Raw genomic sequence first — 21,483 nt, forward strand, 5'->3', positions numbered from 1 at the left:
CCCTGAGAGATGTAGAGCTGCAACCCCTCCCCCTCCCTGCCCCCATTCTCCCAGTCTGCCGATCTGCCCACATCCTTCGAAGACCCTCCTCGAACATCATCCTCCCAGGTGTGTCTCTCACTGGGCAAATGATGAACTCTTTGAGCCTCTGTTTTCTCATCTCTAAAATGGGAGAACATCATCTACTGCTTTGCACACGCACCGCAGAACACAGTGCCCGGCAGCTGTTGCCAGTGTATGGACACCCTGCCTTACACACTCAGCTGCTTTATGGGGTCCCTGCAGGGCAGTGGGGGGAAGGAGGTTTTATAAACATTTGCATCCCCTCCAAGAGGCTGCAATGCTGTATGGTGAGCATGTCAATCACTACCCACAGTTTAATGAATGAACAGGGAGACCCGCTGGGAAACGTCCCTGGAGAGCCTGAGGAGGGCAGGGCTCTTTTAGGCCCATCAGAGTCTCGGGGGGCCACAAGAGATGAGATGGGCCGTGCAGCATGGGGAGTGGAAGCACTTTTCTTCTTAAATGCTGCTATTCCAGCATTTACCTAGTACATCTGCCTCAGCAAATGCCTCCCGGGAGTGAACAGACGTGGTTCTCCCCAGCCTGGCTTCCTTCCAGGCAATCTGTGTCCCACCTGCCATGTGGTCAGCGTGTCTGAACCTGGGCCTGCACGCACACAGGCAGGGTGAGGCTGATGGGGCAAGTCACACACACACGCCCCCAACCCCACTGCCACCCTGCACACACACCCCCCACTCCTCCTGCAGGACCCCCTTACTCCACTTCCATGTCACCAACCTCACACATACCCCCCACTGAGAATCTGAGAATTCACCAATTCTCAATCACCAATTTCCTCCCAGGGCTCTGACCTGTTCTCTGGGACAAGAGTAAGCCCCCCAGGGTTTTGGGACAAGAGTGAGCCCCCAGGGGTCAGGAAACGGAAGGAGGCCGCTTTTTCTCTTACAAATGCAGCAGAATTCACTTCTTCCCTTTCCTCAGCCAGGAAAGAGGAACCAGAAGTCCTAACTTCCAACTGTGACTGAAGGAAATGAGGTAATGTGTGAATCCCATTGGCCGTGGCAAGATGAACAGATACCCCCCACCCCAGGGACCCCTGCATCTGGGCTCCAGGGCCATTACCCGTACCAGCAACAGAGGGCCGTGGGCAAGCCAAGTGGCTTTCCAGATGGTTTCCTGTACAAACTGGGGGTTGCCATTGTCCTGCCTGCTCGTTGGGATTGTGGAGGATCATGGGACAGAATGGCCTATATTTGTGCACCAGGAAAGCTCGGTTATCTGAAAGCAAGGAGGGCTCACTATGGGCAGGCACTGGGTGTCTTAGCAGACTCAGCTAAAGAGACTGGAGTGGAGATGGACCGGCCAAGCCAGCCCAACCTCTCAAATGCTTCTGCCTACCGACAGGCAACTCTCTCTCGCTAACCATCCTGTCATGTGTGACCAGCATCCCCAAACACCACGAATGAGGTCTTTCCACATTCTCAGGTGAGAGCCCCACTCAGGAGGATGAGGGGCAGACTGCCTCTGTCTGCCCCCCCCCCGCCCTGCTCACCCCACTACTATCTGGGCAAGGGCCACCTGGGGGACTATGCCAGGCTATCCATTAGCTGCACTATTTTATAATCTCTGGTTGGTGGGTCTGTGGAAATGCACCTTCTCAGGATTTACAGCCAACAATTATTCCCTGGAAGCAGGGGCAGCAAAGTTTTAAAGAAAAATCATAGGGAGGTAAACAGGCACCCACGTTTTCCTCAAGTTTTGTCAGAGACCGGTTTTCCATTTAACTCTTTAATCCTTCAGGAAGTTGTTTTGGTACAGAATATAGATTTTACTTCTCAGGCAGTGGCCTCAGTATGATTTTGCCCCACTCATTTGAAATCCAGAGGCAAAATCCTGACAAAGGCTTGGGTCTCTTTCTCTGCTTTTAAATCCTGTCCTATGTCTCTACAGTTCCATTGTCATGGTCGGGGCTTCACCGCGGACATGACCTTCTCCTCCAACTCTTCAGTGGAAGTTTTCTGGCTCATTCTCACCCACCTGTCCCTCCAAACCTCAGATCATTCATAGAGGTCACCCTCCTACCGAAAGAAAAAAGTTCATATACGTGTATACGTGTACACACACCACCCCCCCCCCCCAATGCAGATCTGGAGGAGAAATGCCTTCTTTCTTCAAACTGAGGTGCCCTCCCAGGACTCAGTCTTTCTCCAGTGACTCACACCTTTGTGCAAGTCCCGCAGTCAAGCAGGTGCGGGGGCACTGACAGTAATTACCGGGAAGGTAGGAGTAGGCGACACGGGGAAAAGCAAAACCTTGTCTTGCTAAAACTGACTAAATGTTTTATTCAACAAATGTGGCACCAACTTGTCTGGGGGATGAGGACAGGAAAGATGGAGCTCCTGACTGGGGAGGCCCCGGGTGGCATGCCTGGCAGGAGCCACTGGGCCTGATGCTAGAAACAGGCTGGGTACTCCCTGCCACTCGCCTGCCTCTCTCCCCCTGAACCCCCAGCCAGCCTCTTAGGTGGACACGAGCACCCCGTCTGACAGAGACACAAACGTCTTTGTGAGGAGAGTGGGCTCAACACAGCCCTCTCCGGTTTGTCCTCCTTGTCTGGATCTACTCCTCTCCAGCCTTCAACCCAGATCCGTGCTCTGTTTTCACAGAAAGATCTGGAAAGTCTTACCAACTTGATTCTTTAAATTAGCGTTTATCATTTCATATACGCTTCCTTTTTATAGAACGCAGCAAAGGAAAAAGAAAATTAGCGACCGTGTTTTCTTAAATAATGTCAAGAGCACGTCCCTTCTCATTACACAGCCGAAGAAAACATGAGTTTTTAACGAATCTAGTATTATACAGAGGTAACATTATTTAACCAAGTATGGTGTTTGCTACTCTGACAGTTACCAAATGGTGCCTCTCTTGTATTCGGACCTATTTTTTGGGTCACTACCTTTTGAAATGGTCTCTGCTGGCCACTTCAAGATCTACTTTTATGGAAAGATGTCCATGTTCCTTGTTATCGGTATATTTGACTTCTTCCTTAGTGATATATAAGAGCTCTTTATATTTTAAGGATATCACATAAAGATATCTTAGAATTTAAAAAAAGAAAGAAAGAAAGATACCCCACACTTTTAAATGAAAATTTGAACCCAGGAATATGACTTACAAGTCTCCCTCCCTTTGAGAGTTCCTTTTCCTACAAAATTAGAAGTAAGTTCATGGTTCTAGGAACTGTGGGTGGGTGGGTGCAGGGTCCATGGTCCTTTGAATGCAGGGCTGGGGTAACCGTGGATGGTACAATTCTCTGACATCTGTGGGGAGGACAGATTTCTGCTAGCCTCCAATGAAAGGAAAGCCTTATTAGCAGTGATTAAGGTAGCAGGAAGCTGAGGAGACAACTTTTATCATTCAAAGCCTCATCCAGCAGCAAACATAAGCAAAATAATGAACTTGAATTATGACAGATACTGCTATTTTTTGATTATGAAAGAAATACGTGCTCATAATGGAAAACTTTCAAAGGGGCAAAAAAGTACAAAGAAGCAAATGAAAAGCAGCAACAGATTTACAAGGCAACGAAAGGGTTAAGTACTACCTGTGGTTCACAGAACCCAGTCCTCCAGACCGCCTCCTCCCACCCCCATACCTGAGAGCAGGGGCTGTTTTATACCAATCTCTGAGATGGGAGGGCATACAGCAGGTGTTCAATAAATGATTATGACTTTTATTATTCAAAGACCTGCTCAAACCTGGCCATCTAGAGCCAGGCCTTTACGGATTGCTAGAACTCAGCCTCTCCCTGCGGTTTCTAGCTTTGAGTTAGAGCTCCATTAAGGCACTCAGCAAAGCGTCTCATGTGAGTTTTCTCTAAAAACACAAAATCCAGACCAAAAGCCCCTGATGTTCACCACGGCCTACAGCTGTCAGGGCTGTGGGGGGTCGAGGGATGGAACCTCCCACTAGGGCAGGGAATTAAAGAGCGCTGGATTCTGAAGCCAGAGACCTCTCTATGGGCTCAGGTCCTTGCTGCTGGGAGCCTCAGTTTTCCCATGCATCCAAAGGCAGGGTTAGACGGGAAAGAATAGCTAGTGCATGAACAGGAGGACAGTCCTCTTTCTGGAAGACTCCGAATTTTAACTCTTTTCTGCTCACTAAAGAACACGTAAGAGATCAAAGATTAAAAACCACCCTGACACCTCTGCAGGTAATAGCCTTGACATCTGAGCTCGACCGGCCCAGGCCCTCCTCACCCACATTTATCTAAATACACATACGTACATGGACAAAAAAAAAACAGAATCAAATCAGGCATGCAGTTTGGTAACTCATGCATTAAAAATAAATAAATAGGGGCGCCTGGGTGGCTCAGTGGGTTAAGCCACTGCCTTCGGCTCAGGTCATGATCTCAGGGTCCTGGGATCGAGTCCCGCATCGGGCTCTCTGCTCGGCAGGGAGCCTGCTTCCTCCTCTCTCTCTCTCTCTGCCTGGCTCTCTGCCTACTTGTGATTTCTCTCTGTCAAATAAATAAATAAAATCTTTAAAAAAATAAATAAATAAATAAATAAATTTAAATTCTTTTCTAAATAATAAACAGGCCTTGCACTGGGTGGCAGGGCCCACTGCAGCCAGGTGCCTCCTCTAAGACTCAGGGGTCAGAGTCAACATGCCAAGCTCAAGGTGCCTACAGACAACTGCCTGCCTGAAGCTCTTCGAGGTCCCCTGCAAAGTATGGTATTTTTGTTCATGACCTGGGAGCGTTCTAAGGAGGACTGATCCCACAACCCTCTCCCTCAAGAGTAGACCTTCTTTACGATCCCACGGTGGTTACAAAGCCAGCTGGGTCCGGGGCTCACCGCAGAGCCTCAGCCTGCCCTGCACTGCAGCCCCAGCTGGCTGGTCTCCCACATGCCCTCCAACGAAAGGCGGTCCTCACTAGCACATCTGCTTTTCAGCAGTGACCCCCCTTCCCTTGGCTAGTGCCGAGCATCCCAATACACCCTCCACTAACCCACCCAACACCAGTAGAGGACAAATGCACGTGGCAAGTCCCAGACATAGTGCCAGGCCCTTTCCTCGCTCTGTAGCAGTAAGTCCCCTGGGGCTCCAAGAACAGTAGGGTCAGTCCAGAGGAACCAGGAGACAAGCTCCCAGGACCTCCCATCTCGCATCTCAGAGCATCTTGTGCTAGGGGACAAGTGCTCATACTTCCTTCCAGGAGTGTGGGTCTGGGGGATGGTCCCTGCGAGGTGTTCTCTTCCAACCCCCACCCAGGGAACCTCAGCTATCCTCACTCACAAATTAGCATGGGATCCCCCCCCCCCCAGCCCCGGCCCTGGCCTTTGTACTCATTTTCAATCTTTTAAAGTGATCCCCGGGGTGCCTGGGTGGCACTTCGGGTTAAGCATCTGACTCTTGGTTTCAGCTCAGGTCACAATCGCAGGGTTCTGTGATCGAGTCCCACACTGGGCTCCACAATCAGTACAGAGTCTGCTTGGAATTTTCTCTCCCTCTCCCTCTGCCCCTTCTGCTCATGCATGTGTTCTCTCTCATAAATAAATCTTAAACATAAATAAAAATAGAAATAAATAAACAGAAATCACCAGCGAACTGAATAAAACCAAATGCTCAGTGAACCTCAGGACTCCCACCAGCTTGGCCAGCCCCTCCTGGTTTACAAGGCTGCAAAATGCAACTTTGTTTGGCGATCCCCTCCCTCCTCGCCCCACCCCAATACTCAGGCCTCAGGCGTGTAGCAGCACAGAGCCCACACGCAAAACCACCAAGGATATGGCCTTTCGCAAGTGAAACTCAACACAGGTCACGTGGCCAAGCACGCAGGACACCACAGGATGTGTGGCGTATAGGCTGGGTGCATGCAGATGGGAAGAGAGGTCACTTAGAGGAGTGAAGGCATCCCTGTGCTGCCTCTGTGAGAAACGAAGGTCTCTGTGGGACGCCTGTGTCCAGAGAAGGAGGGACGCTTGCGCGGGTGTCGAGACAGGGGTTTCAGCAATCTGTGCAAAAAGCTCCGTCCCTCTGGGCCGAGTTTCCTAGAGGATTTGTTAACCCAAGCAGGACAGATGAGCTGAAGATGTTGACGAGGGAGCGCAGAGAATATCATCACTCAGACAGAAAGGCCAAGACAGAGAGAAGCGGGGTCAAAAGAGGGAGACGGGACCGGAAGAGGCCTCTTGGCTTTATGCACAGACCACAGAAGAGAATCAGTTCTGGAGAAGAGGGGCTCTAATTCTGCAGCCTGCAGAAAACACAGAGCTGTTGCTACGTGAAGAGACAGAACCAGCTGGTATTAAAAATAGGTTCAGATGACACACGGGAGTGAATGACACAGGATCCCTGCCTCCAAATAGCCAGGGGGCTGTCACATGGAAGGAGGAGTGGACGTGCTCTCTTGGTGCCAAGGGACAGCTCTGGGTCCAAGAGGAGACACACTGAGCTACAAAAAGCTTCTCCAGGTCTGAGCATCAGCATAAGCTGCCTCAGGAAGTGGTAGCCTATGTGAACTTGGGGCAGCTCATGGCTGGGACACAGCAAGAGCACACTGCAGATCTGAACTGGTAGGGCTCGATCTCTGCTCTCCAGCTTTGAGCCATGTGGACTGTCTCAGCCTCACTTCCCCTCGGTTACCCACCACTACCTGGTGTTGCATGGAGATATCAGCATAGAGGACCCCTGGAGTGAGGGTCCCTGGACCAGGTTCCCACTCTGGCTGCGCACCACCTACGGTGTGACCTAGGCAACCGCAAGCCTTCCTGCCCCTGGCCTCTGCTCAGCTCCAAACGAGGTGGCTGAGGTCCTGCTATTTCAATGAAACAGGGAGATCGCACTGAGCTCTAGCTGAGCAACCGGAAAAAAGGCCACGTGGAGGCAGAAAAAGACCTGGCCAGCCACAGTCAGGCCATCTGGCCCCAGGGAGAGCTGTCCTGGCACCGGAGCCTCTTCCCAAGTATCCTGGGTAAGGGGGTCAATGGTGTGGAAAAGGGATGTGGAGAACAGCAACTGCCTTTCGTCCTGACCCCAGAGATCAGGGGAGGGGATGGTGTGACGGACTCTTCAACATCCCCACTGAGATGTCATTTCTGTTTACCATAAGATAACTGAGGCACAGAGAAGCACATGATCATGAGTGGCTCTAACTTTAGTCTCTCTGTTCCTCCACCCCTCCCCCAATCTTGGGTCCAGAAACCCCAAAGCAGTCTCCAACCAACCCTGCGAGGGGAGTTCTGTATGCTTTTTGACACTTAGGAAAAGAAACAGCAGATCATTACAGACATGGGGTGAGCATGCAAGGCATTCTCTGCATTTGGGATCCTCTCTACCTGTTCTACTCTTCACCCTAAGGAGACTGACCTAACCCTGCTCCTTCCAGCAAATAATTGAGGGACCCGGCCTTCAGCAAAGGGTGTGGTAAGGGGTGTGTTTGTGTGTGTGCACGCGCGTGTGCGTACAAGTGTGTGTGTGCAGGAATGCATGAACCCACGGAAGAGGCTGCTGGATCTAACTGGCAAATTACCCTGGGAAGAGAAGGAGAAACAAGGTAGGTGGGAGCTTAAAAAGGTTATGAGTGCTTTACACATGCTGGACGTTCTCAGCAAACGCTTGCTCCCAGGGCGGTGGGGGCACGTCGTGCCTGCCAGGGAGGCAGATGACAGTACGTGGCTCTGCCCTCAAGGTCTGGAGGATGAAATGAGCCGCGGTGACAGCGAGCTGAGGGGTGTGGGAAGGTGCTCCAGGCGGGCGCAGGGAGGCGGGGATTAGCTGGATCAGGGAGGCTTTATGGAAGAGGTGGCACTCAAGCCAGGGCCTTAAAGGACGGCAGGACTCGAAGATGCAGGCGGTGATACAGAGGTGAGAGATTACCGCCCGCTGTCATCTCAACCCTCCCAGCGAGCCAGGCCTTTGACAGCTGCTCCGCTCCTTCAGAGCGCAGATGCCACAGAGCCTCCGTCTCCTCAGAGCTCCATCCCAGCAGCTCCATCCCAGCCCAGCTTGGGAGTGGGGGAGCCCGGGCTGGGCCTGACTCACTTCCCTCCTCCACAGGGGGGGGCTCTTCTATGGGAGGGGAGTCGGCCACCCAATGCAGCGGCTGACTGTGCTGGCCCAGTTTCTCCCCTAGACTTCCCAATAAGCCAGTCAGTACTCTAGCTGAGGACTTTAAGGGATTTGACTAGGGTCACAGGGCTTGGAGGGGCAGAACTGGAGTCAAGCCCAGATGTGCTAAAACCAGAACCCATCTCGGCCACGTCCCAGCTTCTCAGATCTCAGTGCTGAAGATGATGTTTCAAGACAGTCACCCAGTACAGAGAGGTCAAGTGAGGAAGAGACCTAGCCCTTCTGTTCTCCAGGAGCCCTTCGTAGTCCTCCGTAGAGGGGGAGCCTTCTATCTTCTGCGGGGCGTGGGAAAGTTAAATTGGAGTCTCAGGCGATGGGCTGAGGCCGAGACAGGTGATCGGCAAGCAGAAGCCCCTGCACCAGCGACACAGCACCAAGGCAGACAACAGACCCGCTGGGTCTCCGTGATTCCACAAAAGCAGACCAGGCCAGGGAAGGAAAGGGGGTCGCGGCTGTCAGAGGACATAATCCGCTCAACAGAAGCCACACTTCTGAGCAGTGGTCTCTCTCTACCCCATGTTAGAGAAATAGGATTTCATGTTTTAGAAAATGAAACAAAGGCACTCCCATCAGTACACTTCCAAGAGGAGAACTGGCTTCCGTCCCGGAACTGAGAAGGCCACGGCCACCATCCCACCAGGCCTTGCCCGTCCATCCCATGGAGCACCCAACCTCTTCTGAGAATTAGATCAAAGGGTACCGTTTGTGTAAGAGGCGGAACCCCACATAATTAATACCTGGTTATACTGTGGATGCCAGCCAGGGCACCCTCCTCCATGTGCAAACACCCCCTGGCTAGGCCACACAGCACAGGGTGCAGGTTCTAGGCATGTACACCCAAGACCAGGGAGATTAAGGGCTAGAGGTGCCCCCGCAAATGAACAGTAAGAGTGGATCAACAGCACACTATTTGTACAACACTGATTTTCTCCTTAAAGAGAGATGAGCTCCGTGGCCTGGGTTTACACCATTAGCAACACACACACACACACACAGAGTCTTAAAGGAGTACTTACAACCGCAAACATGTCATAGTAGGCCAGTGACAGCTCCTTAACAAGAACACTGGCAGTTGCCTCTGCAAAGCGGAAAATTCCCTGGCGTGGACCCACACACACTCAGTTCCAATGACAACTTAATCCTGCCAGGACTGAGGTGTGCAGAGAACAAAAAAATCGCCTGCTTCCAGAAACTTTTAAGGTTAAGACAAATCATTAAAGGCATGACCCTCGGAACATCTTTCCAAAAACGGGAGCCCACACTCTGCTCGGCTGGCACCAAATTCAGCGGGGACAGAGCCACTTGCCCTCGGATAAGCCTCTACTGTGACAGGACGAACGTGCAGTCTGTGAAGTGCACTGGGGTCTCCCGATATCGAGGCCAGGGACACGGAGCCTGGGCCAGGTGGGAGGCCAGTGAGCAGCCCACCACTGTGGTCTACATGGCTGGGGCACAGGCTCAGAGCTGAGCAGATGCCACCTACGCCTTGAAAGCATGCGCTAATTGCGCTAATTTAGCTAACAGTCTCTGTTTCGTCCCCCACCCCAGTCAACCAGCATCCTTTGGTACTGCTGGAGAGATGCAAGCTGTTGGCTTTAGTGTTATTTTGTCAGCCATTAAACGATTCATCGGAGTCATTAATTGATTTATTACTGCTGCCTGCTTAGAGGGTTTAGCAAATAGAGAATGATGTAGGTCACAATGCAAAGGAAATTGGACCAAACAACACCATGAGAAGCTGGGCACTGAGAGAGTGTGCCACTGTCCACTCGGACAGCCCTCCATGCCCAGCTGTCAGATGGGTGGACAGCAGAGCTGGCTCTACTGCTTGAAATCCGGGTGCCAGACTGCCTCCTGCTCAGGCACCGGTGTTGCCAAAGACGTAGAAGGCAGAGAACCTTGTCCAGAGGCCCCTGGCAGCTGGGTTCCAGGCACCTGCCAGGCATGATCACCAGCAACTGAGTAAGAGGGGGAGAGAAGCCTCCACTGGCCCCCACCCAGTGCGTACTGGGCTACAATGGCTGGGATGGTGTGGCAGCCCGCCAGGGCAGTGGGGAGGCCAGGGAGAGGCCCCCAGCCAGGACTCGACTCCTGTGGAGGTAACAGGCTCCGGCCACAGTCCCTTCGTTCCTGCACTGCCCACAGGAGTGCGGGGACACCAACAGCTGACAGTAACAGGTGTCTCCTGACACCTGGCCCTTCAACTTCTCTCTGACCCTCGCAAAGGTCCTAGGAGATAGGTGGCATTACTAACCCCGTGCTGGCGAAGAAAACAAGCTGTCACACAGCAGGCCAAGGAACAGCAGTCCTGGGCATCAAACCCAGGTCCACGTGACTTCAAAGTCCACATGCCCTCCCCTCTCTCACACCCCCTTTAGCTGACACCTCAGCAATAAGCCCAACCCAAACTAGCTGGGTGACCAAGAGCAGAGAAGCCCCCTTCTTCTCAGAGCCCCCGGTGCCTCATTTATAAAGGAACAGAGTTAAGGTTGAGGAGCCCTGAGGTTCCTGCTGGGGCAGGAGGGGCTGCAGGACTCAGTTCCTCCCACCGCCGGCAGCACTGGCCGGGGGGGCGGGGATGTTGGTGGCTTGGCCATGCTGCCAACACAGGTCACACCTTCCAGTGCCCACTTTCTGCCATGAATGCTCCTCATACTGGCAGCAGGAGCTCCCATGGTGTCCCGTGCTGCCCCACCTGGCCTCCAAGCCCCCGCCCAAACACAGCAGGTCCAGGAAGCCCCCCACCCCACCCCTGCCAGGACCTGGCCGGGACCCCGGGAGTGCACAGGGAAGGTCTGCTGCACGGGGTCAGTGCAGAGAGCAGCTGCTCTCCTCCTGCTCTGCTCCCAATGCCTAGGGCTGTGAGCAAGCCCAGGGAGTGGTGCTGACACAAGGGGAACCAGAATGGTCATTATTTTCCAAAAAAACCAAGAGGATTACAGGGTCACAGATTTGGGGGAGGCGGGGGAAGGAATACAGGTCTCTGTCTCTAAAGCAGGAAAGGTAAATGCTCTGGTTCCTGGTTTCCCTCAGGAACCAAACACTGGTCTGGTTGACTCCAATTCTTTAGTCACAGGTATCAGCCACTCAAAGACGTATCACCTGCCCACCCTGCCTTGCGGCACGGGAGAATAGAGCCCACCCAGGCAAGCCTTCTAAAGCCCTCCAAGGGCAATTATTTAGTTTGCTCCAAAGTGACGCAGAGGGGCTGCTGAGCCAGGTCAGGCGTCCAGCAAGAGCTGGCCAGCTTCAGTCCTCGGTACAGCCCAGTCCGTGGAGCTCAGGGGCCCACTGACAACCCGTGAAGCGTTGGAAGGCAAAGCAGGGGGGGCCCTGCAGAGCTCTCCCACAGAGCTTACAAATACTTGTTAGGTGTCTGTCAGTGTTGCCAGCAAAGCCCCATAACGGGTCCAGAGCACCCCAGGACACCTATCTTTCGGTGTCCTAGTGAGAAACCCCCTCATGGGGTGGGGCCAGGAGCCCAGCCTGGGAGGACCTAACTTGTCAAAGGCTTCTAGGGGACAGAGGAGTGTATCTACTGAGAATTCAGACCCAAATGTGGCTTCTGAAACAGACCCAGGATTTCCCACAGCGGCAGTCCACCCCCTCCCCCATACAGAACTGAAAGCAAAACGAAGGTCTTCATGGAGACGTGCATCAGGGTCCAACAAGTGAGATGCTCGAAATCCCATGGAAAAAGAACCACCACTGTCACCTACACAGCTTCAGGACCCTGACTCACAAAGGCCTTCCCTTCACCCGCATTTCCCTGATGCACACGCCCAACCGCTCTCCGCACAGGTCCATGCCTCTCTCTGGACCGCTCCTGCACACTCCCTCCCAGGGTGCTGCCTCTGTCCTTTATGTGGTCTTCATCACAGCACATGTCACATCTGACTGGTAATTCCTTATTCAAGTCGTCAGCTCTCTTCCCAGGGACAGGGGCAAGAGGGGCGTACACAGCACAGACAAGGTGCTGGCTCTGTAAATATTTTTGGGGGGTGAATAAAATCCTTGCAGAAATCCTGCTTTTCAAGAATATCTACCATGTCTACAAAGTCCAATTCTAAGGCTAGCTAACTCAGTCACCTACTAATTTACCATTTGGCTAGATCCATACAACTACTCCATCCCCTCTAAATGACACACAAATACACACACACCTACCACCGCCACCACTACCATACCCAGGCCTGTCTTGAGACACACCGCTCCCTCTGCCTGCAAAACCCAAGCTTTGGGCATCAGAAAACCTGCCTGCCGGTGCTGCTTGGGCCTTGCTGGCAAATGACTTGGGCAGGCCACTTGTCCTAGAGTCCCTGGCCAGCACAGTAGGGTGGGATCGTCTGGATACCCCTCCTCCCAAGACAGCTATGAATTAACTAAAGCTGACATCTGGGCAAAGCAGCAGTGGTTGTCAGGCAACGACAGGGAGCAGGGTAGCCTCAGAGAGCTCAGAGAGCCATTCCCACTTTGGAAGGAAATCGAGACCGGGCCCAGTGGGCCGGGTGCAGTGAACAGATTCCAGTGGTCTTAATGCGTCTGGCTGAGATCTGGCTGCCTAGCTCAGCCCTCTTGGCCAAGCCTCCCTTCTGCCTCCAAACCGAAGCCTGTTGGTTATTCTTAGAGAGGCTGGATGCCCTGGTTTACCCCCTCCCTGAAGAGAGATGTCTGCTCCCCTGACCAAGGGGCCTCTTTTTCCATAGGCTTCTTTTTTTTTTTTTTAATATTATGCAGCCCCCCCCTTTTTAAAAAAATATTTTATTTATTTGACAGATAGAGATCACAAGTAGGCAGAGAGGCAGGCAGAGAGAGAGGAGGAAGCAGCCTCCCTGCTGAGCAGAGAGCCCGATGCAGGGCCCGATCCCAGAACCCTGAGATCATTACCTGAGCCGAAGGCAGAGGCTCAACCCACTGAGCCATCCAGGTGCCCCTTCCATAGGCTTCTTAATGGGGTGGAGAGAACCTGCCTACCACCTTTGGGGCTTGGGGACATCCAAAGTGGGAGGGGGCCCTCCTGGGCCTGGCTGGAAGCTGAGCAGGACAGCGAGGCAGAGGTCCCATCCTGAGATGCTTTTCTCCATGTCCCATAAAATGCACCCCGCAGGCAGGAATCCTCTACCAATGTGAGGATGGCCCTTCACAGCTGGAACCCCCAAACCACAAGTTTCTAAAACACAAGGTTCCTGCGATCGGAGATGAGCCACAGTGCAAGCCCTGAGCTCACTCGGGAAGAATGTATCCTCCTCCTCCTCCTCCCTGATTCAGTCCCTTGCTGGACATGAAATGAGAACTTGAGAAGGGCTGAGAGAAGGAGGGCAGAGACCAGGCTCTCTGAGCCCACAGGGTCCTCCAGTTGCACCCTGTTCTGCCCCCTCCCTGTGCTTACAAGGCCCTGGAAATGGCTCCAGCCTCTCCCCAACCAGGTCTCAGGTCCTCCACTCCCCGGGGGACACTGGGTTGCTTCCACTTTCTGTCCCAGACAGGCTCCCTATCACCTTCCATGGATCTACCTATAGAACTCCTGGTCATCCATCAATGCCAACCTCAAATGTCCCTGCCTCCTAGCCCAGAGCAAACACTAGTCCCTGAGCAGGTTCAGCCAGAGTTAGAAGTCAGTATCAGAAGATACCAGTTTCCACCTGCAAGTGTCTCAAGAGGCATCCAATGGAACATGCACTCTACTGCCAAGCGGTAGAGTGCAGAGAGCTGTGGAAGAAGGGCTCCGGCTCCTCCAGCTCCCTGGCTAATTCAGATAGGCAGGCAATTCATCCTGACTCCAGACGCTCCCCCAATACAAGACGATACCTTTACTGGGGCTGGCATGAGACTTACAACAAATAGGAGGTAACAGAGAGAGGGGCTGTGGTCTCATGTCAGCCACCCCCCCCCCCGCCCCCGACTCCAACCTCCCTCCTCTTGTGCCCTGAGCTTCAGCCCTGAGGAGCACTCTCTGGTCTCCAGCCTATGCACAGACTATCCCCTCCACCCAGAGTGCCCACACATCCCCATCACCATTTCAACCCTCCACCTGGCCCTCGGACAGCCCTGGGTACTGGGCAGGATGATTTTTTTCATCTTCCAATCCCATGTGAAACTCTACCTATGACTCTTCCAGGACTTTCTATGTGGCTTTATTGTAAGGACAAAAGCTATCTCCCTGCAGGACTGTTGGTTCCAAAGAACAGAATCCAAATATTTACTATGCCTAATAATCAATAACCATCGAATGACTGGGTACTATGAAAGGGCTTTTTGGACAAAGCTAGGCCTGGCCCTTCTGGGAAATGTCTTCCTTGTTTTTCTCCTTTATAAAGACATAACTTTAAAGAACAGAACAGACTTTCATAAACCCAAAGTCAAAAGGGACAAAGAGGGGCCTTATCTCTCTGTGTTTCTGTTTTTCTCCTCAAGCAATCATTGCAAGAGACAAACATGGAAACCCTGGAAAAGGCTTGAATTTGAATCCTGGTTCTGTCCAAGTTTGAAACTTGTGGCAGGACTACCCTTAGTGGATGATCAAAAGCCACCACCACCCCCCCCACCCCAAATGCGTCTAACGCAGTCTTGTTTTTCTCCTGTTTTGTCTAATTCCATTTGAGACCACAGCCTGGGTCTTCTCCACTGAAGACGTAAGTTTTTGATTAGACTTAGGTAATCTGCCGGCCTTCAGAAACTCTGAATCTAGAACTTCTGAACAGGAGGGGTCCCCCACAGTCCCTCTGTTGTAGATGCTGCCTCCAGCTCAAAGACCTAAGTCAAGGGAAGGAATCAGATCCAGGACTCGGGTATCCCAAGATGTCTATACCTTGGTGGTCTCCTCTAGAAAACTGGGCTAATGACCCTTGTTCAACAGAGTCTGTGAAAGTTTCCATGGCCTCCCCTACAATTCTGCCTGGCCTACGTCCTTCGGGTACTCCATAGAGAACTGCTGAACAGACACGGCTTCTCAACTCTCTTCTCTGCCTCTGCTCCACCTAGGAGGGCCTCACCCTGAGGGGACAGGCTGGGCAGCACACACCTGTGGAGCCCTGCCCCACCCCCCTGGAGCGTTCCCATCCCTTGCCGGCCATGTGTCCCAGCAACAGAAACAAGCTGCCACAAGAGGCAGGCGCAGGGGACAGCCAATCCCCCCAACAACTTGGGAGGTTGAACTCCACTCCTTTGCTTCACATCTGACCTGTCTGGCTGGCGAAGATCACGAGGGGCAAGCCTCTTCACCAGGTCACAGCTCTTCCTGGCTGGGTCCAGTCATCACAAACCCATGCCACCCACCCCTACCACACCCGTAGGAACCAGAGAGAAGACCTCAGTCTTAAACTTAAACCTGCAACCGAGCCCAGTTTTGGGTGGGTCTCTTCAGCCTTAACTTGACCATCTGTAAAATGGGAAGTTGCCACTGCCTCGTGCAGGAATGTGGAACACAAATCAAGAAACAAACACAAAGCGTGGTGTGACCAGAAGGGCAACAGCACCCCCGGCCCCCAGACCATCAGAGGGGTGGGAAGAAAGGAGGAGGCTGTGGTGACAAATCCCTGGCTGGCTGCCCATCCCCCCACTAGCCCTTCCCCTCACTTATAAAATGAAGGGTGTGGATTCGACTTCTGGTCCCTAAGCTGGGCCATACCTCAGAAGCACCAGGGAGCTCTGCAACTACCCAGCTGCCCACCCTCCCAGGCTGCAGGGATCAAGATTTTTGGGAACCCCTGGATCAGAATCTAGCAGATTCCTCCTGGGTTCTGCCTCTGCCCTCACCAGGGAAAACAGACCCTGGGTCCAGTGATGACTAGTCACATAGGCAGGTCTCTTCTGCCCCTCACCCTCCAGGCTCCCAGGAGGCCTGCAGGAAGCCTCTGGATGCAGGTCCGGGCTTAGACAGCCGCCCAAACAGGTACGGGCCCAGATATAATTGGCCTCTCGGTTAAGCTTTCTAATCTCATTAAAGCTGCCTGCCTCATGCAGACCACAGCTCTGCATTTAATAACAGAAGAGCACTGCCCTGCCCGCGGTAAGCTCATTAGGTCTGGGGACACCCAAGAGGAGTGCGCTGGACCACAGCCCCTGGCCCAAGTTGGACCCCTCTCTGCCCTTCCGTGCCATGCTGCCATGTGGATGTCAAAGACTCAGAAATGGGGGGAGGGGAGGCCCCCGCGCACTGCAAAAGGGGCAGGCAGGCAGGAAATGTTTAGAGCTGGGGGGGGGTTCAGGGCCAGTTGTGCCTACTCACCCTGGGAAGCCGGTGCTGTCCCCAGAACTTTCAATACATGCAAATACATAAATAAAAAGTAATTTTATTTATCTTATGAAGGTGTGCTAACGCCCACACCACACCATGAGACAGCCAACCCTCGGGGCAGAGTGCAGGGCTCACAGCAGCTCCCCATCCCTGAGAAGCAATGGGAAGAGGAGTACGGGCTGGGGTCCAGAGGGCTGCATCTCTGGAAGAGAAGACCTGTCCTGCCACCCACCCTCGCCCCCACTCTCGGAGAGGAGGTACCCCGAAATCCTTTCCTGACAAGTGTGTGAAGAAGTAGCCAGCTCCTGGATATCAGCTCTGAGAACACCACAGTCAACGTGTGCAAACATCCCTGTGCAAACACACGTCACCCACTTCTCGGTCATCTCTACACGTCACCCACTTCTCGGTCATCTTCTCCATCTAAATACATCCCAAGAAAATAACTTAGCAGTGGCGAGAAATTCTGCCATGGTTCCAAAATAGCAAAAACAAAACACACACACACACACACACACACACACACACTCTCTCTCTCTCTCTCTGCTCTGCTCAAGGCGCCACATTGGGTCAAGGACAGGCGTGGAGACACACATACACAGGCAACAACCAGCCAGAGTACGCTAGGGGTTCAGTCCTGCTGAGAGAGGTTGGTTAGTATTAATATTTAATAGGTAGGATAATATTTTAGAAGGGAAGGGACTCCGTGCAGGTTCCAAGCCAGACTCACACAGATGCCCTGTCCAAGGGAGATGTTTGGGGGCACGCCCAGCCAAGTACACATACACACCCATCCCCACCCCCTCTGGGACTTGCTTTAAGACACTGGCATTTTCCACTCCACTTGCCAAGAATGAAGCCACCCTGCCCTGTGTGAGCCTCAACCCCCTGGAAACAAAGGCGGCAGTCATGGGGGTGGGCTAGTGCACCTCGGGCACTGGGCCCGTGTCTCCCCCGCCCCCTGCCATCTCACCAAAGGGGAAACAAAGGCCCCCAGTAGGAGACAGACATGCCCAGAACCTGGCCAGGGTGCCTCTTATGCCACTATGCTTTCATTCTCTGGATAATTTGGAAAGAGGTGGCTTTTTAAAAAAAAAAAAAATACCCTCAGCAAATCTAAGCTGCTTACAATCACCACTAAGCCCACCCTCTCAGACACAAGAGCAGCAAGTTACTAGGAAAATGCTGAGGGTCGAGGGGGTAGAGGCAACCCTCCAATCATACCAGCTCTCAGTGGGCCAGACCGGCTCCTCCGCCCCCATACAACAGCCCCAGTGCCCATGCACCCCAATCTCCATCTGGACTCGATCCTCAGGCCTGGAGCACCCGCCAGCTTCCTCACCGGTGTGGCTGCTCCAGTCCTCCCCTCGTTCCTACTCTTTTCCCCAAACTGACCTAATCAGACCACTAACGACACCAGTTCATCAGCTCAGTACACTGTCTGCTATGGGATGCACACTAGCCTGGCTGGGCCCTTCTCAGTTCCAGCTCTGGCCACACAAACCCTCCTCCCTGAACAAATACGTCTTTTTGAGCTTCCAAGTGTTTGCAGATGTTTCCTTTACCCGGCAATGCCCTCCTCATAGACACCCCCTCTTTCAATCACCAACTTCTATTCCTTTTTCTTTTGTGGGACCCACAGAAAATGTCGAATACAGGAAGCCCTCCGGGCAGAGCCTTCTCTTGGGACTCAGCAACCGGGTCCACTGGAGCAGCATCAGCATCCACTATCTCCTCTTTCCCGCTGACTGTGAGATCCCACGAAAAAGTCACTTAGGCATCTCCAGGGCCCTACTAAGGGTCCTGCACACCAAAGGTATTTGTAGGCCCACACAATCCACCACCCAAAAAATAACAAAAACAAAACAACCTTTAAATCTCAGAACCAATACTAGAGATACTGTTCAATCCGATCCTGGTTGTTTTGTTTTGCTTTAAGTCAAGAAAATGAAGGCCCAGGGAGAACCAGAGTGTGTTAAGATCACACAACGCATTAGCAGCGCTTGGCTGGTGGCTGGCCAGTCTTCACTGACTCCTCCAGATCGGCCCAAAGTCCCCACAGGAAGACCAAACACAGGAGAGTGCTACGAGAAAGCGGGGCACAAGAAAAGACTACACGCAGCCTGGGAGAAAGTGGTTTGGGGACTCAGGAGCCCCACAGAAGGAAACACACAGGCCAGCCTGGAAGCCCCAAGTGGAGACTATGGGCTAGAGTGTCCTGACGAGGTGCTCGACAAGGACAGGAGGAAGGACCAAGGACAGGACCTGGCACGGGGAGGCACTCAACATACATTTGCTGTTGCACAATTAATGGCACAAATGACCAAGTATAAACCAATGCCATGCATGGTGTCGCACAGGCCTGCATTGGGCTCCAGGATCCCGAAGAAAGGAAGGATTATTTCTGCCAGAGGGTGGGGCAGTCTGGGACAGCTTCACAGAGCAATGACATCTGATCAGACGCCATCTGTTATTTTTCTCTAATTGTTCCACATGTGTGAAATTTTGATTCTAAGCTAGAATGTGGACTCCGAGAAGCAGAGGCTGTGGCTGCTTCCCCTACCTTCCCCAGCCCTTCTCTCCAAGGTGTCCCCTCCATGGGGCTCCTCATAGACACTGACAGCACACCAACAGGGGTGAGGGCCACACCCTTCTATTTCCTTTGAAATAGGAGGCAGAAGCAACGCTGGCTTCCTGCCAAGTCTGTTTTACCTGCAGAAGCTCCCTGACACCCATCAAGAAATCCTGCAGCATCCAGGGGCACTCCCAGCACCCCAATTGCCCTGTCCCCCTGTGTGACGTTAGAGACAGGCACTCTTAGGCTCTACTGAATACTTCCTGAGTCCAGTGGACGGCACCAAGTCTCTTCTACACCTTCCCTGCTTCCCCCCAACCAGCCCTGAAGCCAACAACTCTCTAAGACAGGAATCAACGCCCCCACTTGACACACTGGGAAAACTGAAGCCTGGAGTGGGGTCACATGGCGAGGTCAGCGGCAGGTCCACGTGGGTCTTTCACATCACACTGCCCATAACATTACTGCTCTGCCCACAGTTTCCTGCAACAGAAGCATCCCCAAGTTCGCCTGGTGGAAATGAATGACCGCCGACCCAGACATCCCACGTGCAAGGAACACCACCACAGGCACACCAACTATGATTTCATACCACCGACTCCCCCGTGGGGCAGACCGTACCAGGCGGGGTTACTCACAAACCATACTGTAGCCCCATTTCTACAGTCGCACCCCATCTTCTCACTTTCCCGAGGCTGCGCCACCTCCCCCCGCCCCCACCAGCCCCGCCACATCCTCGTTTCCCTAGAGGCCCAGAAGAACACAAACTCCAATGATTCCCTTTCTTGTTTGGATAATGGCCACTTCGCAATTCTCCCTCCTGCCCCAGGACCCTCACGGCTCCCGAGCAGGGAGCAGGCGTATGGGCCAGGGAGAGAACAAACGGGAGGGGATGAAAAACACACACAACAGTAAGCTGCAGCCCAAACAGAACTAATCCATTCAGAGCCCAAAGAGGCTGAGCAGATGGGAAGCCGGCATTCCCCCCGCCCTACGCCACCCCGGCTTCCGGGGCCTTCACCACAGTGTGATAATTACAAAGGGTGACCCAGCCACATGCTCTTGGGGCCGCCCCTGCTCCCAGGCACCCGCAGGCGCCGCCTTCATCTGGTTTGTGTTTAGAGCCCTCCCCGGGCCTCCCCCAAGTCAGACGCACAAGGGCAGAGAGCACAAACACCCGGGGCCTCGGGACACACTTCCATGGGAAACAGGGAGGCGCCAGCTCTGCGCCCTCCCCTCTGGCTTGTGGGCAGGAGGGGCAACACAACCCCTGAAGGGCTCCCCAGCCAGGTGACCCCTACTCTCCCCCAGGGCAGCTCCGCCTGTGTATCCTCCGAGTGCATCCCTGTCTGTTTGTCCCTCTGCCCCATAAGCGGGAGGTCAGGGCCACCTGGGTCATTCACTGGGACACCCCCTGTGCTTACTTAGCACAGGGCAAGGCTGTGCAGAACACATGCAAAGATCTGCTTGAGGGAATGTCAACACAACTCCAATTAAGTATACTGCCATTTTTATTCCTTTGCATTTGTTCCTTTCTCTAAACCTTAAACCCCCCAAAGGCAGAATGCCTGTCTTGTTCATTACCTCCCCAATGCCTGGCACTTCGAGGGTGCTCAATGGATACCTGGTTGAGTAAAGGAATGACTGTTCACCGCCTTGAGGACCCTGAAGATCCACCAGTGGAGGGACAGCCAGAGTCCGGGAATGGGGGCGGGGGGGGGGGGGGGGGGGGGGGGGGGGGGGGCGGCGGCTTAGCTGTATCACTGGTATCACCCTGCTCCTCTGTAAAAGGAGGGACAGCACCTCATTGGCAGCCACTGACAAGCCCGTGTGGCAGACAACAGCACTCGAACCTGGGTCCCAAGGCCCAGCCTGCCATGGAGCAAGAGACCAAAGGCACCAAGGACGGGCTCACTGCTCCGAAGACGCCGTTGATCTGGCAAGGCCGATGAGACAGACAGGCGGAACAATTAGTGAACAAGATAATCACCCGGCCGATGGCTTTGTACCGATAGAATAAAGTATGCGCTGTACGACACAATCAGAGACAAGAGCGGAGCATGCTGCACTAATCACACAGGACAAAGAGTGAGCAAATGGAGCTGCCTGGACACTGGAGCTGTAGAGGAGCGCTCTGGAGACAGAGGAACCCAAGGAGCATCTGGGTGGGGCCTCCACCAGGAAGCCTCTCCAGATTGTCACTCCTTTCCTCAGGGCTCCTGCTAGCTCCTGCCCTGAGCTTACAGAGCACTCTGTCACTCTGGGTCCTTCTTCGGGCAATCTGCTATCCTGTCACTCTGGGTCCTTCTTCGGGCAATCTGCTATCCAACACGTGCATGGGCAGACCAGGGGGCAAGCGGCAGGTCCTGGCCCTGAGCCAGCACCCCGGTGATCGCTCAGGCTTTGTCATCTCAACACGCACAATCACCAGTCCCACGTGCTCGGAACCGTGATGAGCCTCTGTGCGCCCCGTCTCGTCCAGGCAGGCCTTATAGCTACCCCAGGAGGT

At 53.4% G+C, this 21,483-nt stretch overlaps 1 protein-coding gene across 6 annotated transcripts in view; it reads right to left on the bottom strand.

The window, feature by feature from the left end:
• Nucleotides 1-21,483, bottom strand: part of SSBP3 (single stranded DNA binding protein 3) — a 163,566-nt gene that overhangs the window by 48,169 nt on the left and 93,914 nt on the right. The window lies entirely within an intron of this gene.

The sequence above is a fragment of the Mustela nigripes genome, chromosome 14 (assembly GCF_022355385.1).
Source record: "Mustela nigripes isolate SB6536 chromosome 14, MUSNIG.SB6536, whole genome shotgun sequence".
Lineage (NCBI taxonomy): Eukaryota > Metazoa > Chordata > Mammalia > Carnivora > Mustelidae > Mustela > Mustela nigripes.